Genomic DNA, 1,086 nt, shown 5'->3' on the forward strand with positions numbered 1-1,086 from the left:
GGGGATGGGGATAGGTGTAAGGGTAGTGGAAGGGGGAGGGGGTGAGGTTGGGGATGGGGTAGGGATAGGAGTAGGGATAGGGGTAGGGGTAGGGGCAAGGGCAAGGATAAGGGCAAGGGTAAGGGTAAGGGAAGGCGCAGGAGTGAGGGCAAGGGAAGGAGTAAGGGAAGGTGTAGGGGGTAGGGAAAGGGAAAAAGAAAAAAAATAAAGAAGAAAGAAAAAGGAAATGGGTCAAGGAAAAAGAGAAAAGGAAAAATAAAAAGGGAATAATATAAAAGGAAAATAGGTAAAAGTAGAAAGGGGAAAAATGAAGAAAAAAAGAAGTAAAAGGAAAAGAAAATAAAATGAAAAAAAAGAAAAAGAAAGAAAAAGAAAGAAAAAGGAAAAGAAAAGAAAGAAAAAGAAGAAAGAAAAAAGAAAAATAAGGAAGAAAGAAGGAAAAGAAAAAGAAAGAAAATAGGGAAGAAAAGAAAAGAAAGGAAAAGAAAAAGGAAGAAAGAAAGTAAAGGGAAAAAGGAAAGGAAGAAAAAGGGAAAAAAGGAAAAGAAAGAAAATAAGAAGAAAGGAAGAAAGTAGGGAAAGTAAAGGGAAAAAAAAAAAAAAGGAAGGAAGGAACCGGGAAAGTAGGGGAAAAGTTAAAAGGGGGTAAGGAAAAAAGGAAAGGAAGGAAAAAAGTTAAATACCTAAAACCTTTTAAATTTAAAATAAAAAAATAGCCAGGTGGGCTAATTTGTAAATGTTTCCTTTTTTTTCTTTATTTTTTTTTCTTTTTTCCCCCCAAGGAAACAATTAATGTGTCAACTTCTGTTTCCTCGTGGATTATTTCTCTCCTCATACACGTTAAATTTTAATCGTCGGTGTTTGCTTCCTGCTCAGCAGGAAGGTGGATTTGATGTTAGAAACCATGTTCCATCTCTCCCTGTGATAACACTGAAATACTGGGAGACGTGTTTCCCAGGAGCCACTGCAGAGCTGTGTGTGTTTGGAGGAGGAACGAAGTGCTGGGGGCTGTGAGAGCGATGGAAAACCCATCACACAACCCCACCTCACTGCAGCTGCCCGAGGAGAACTCATTGTCATGGGTTA

The sequence above is a fragment of the Meleagris gallopavo genome, chromosome 24 (assembly GCF_000146605.3).
Source record: "Meleagris gallopavo isolate NT-WF06-2002-E0010 breed Aviagen turkey brand Nicholas breeding stock chromosome 24, Turkey_5.1, whole genome shotgun sequence".
NCBI classification, from domain to species: domain Eukaryota; kingdom Metazoa; phylum Chordata; class Aves; order Galliformes; family Phasianidae; genus Meleagris; species Meleagris gallopavo.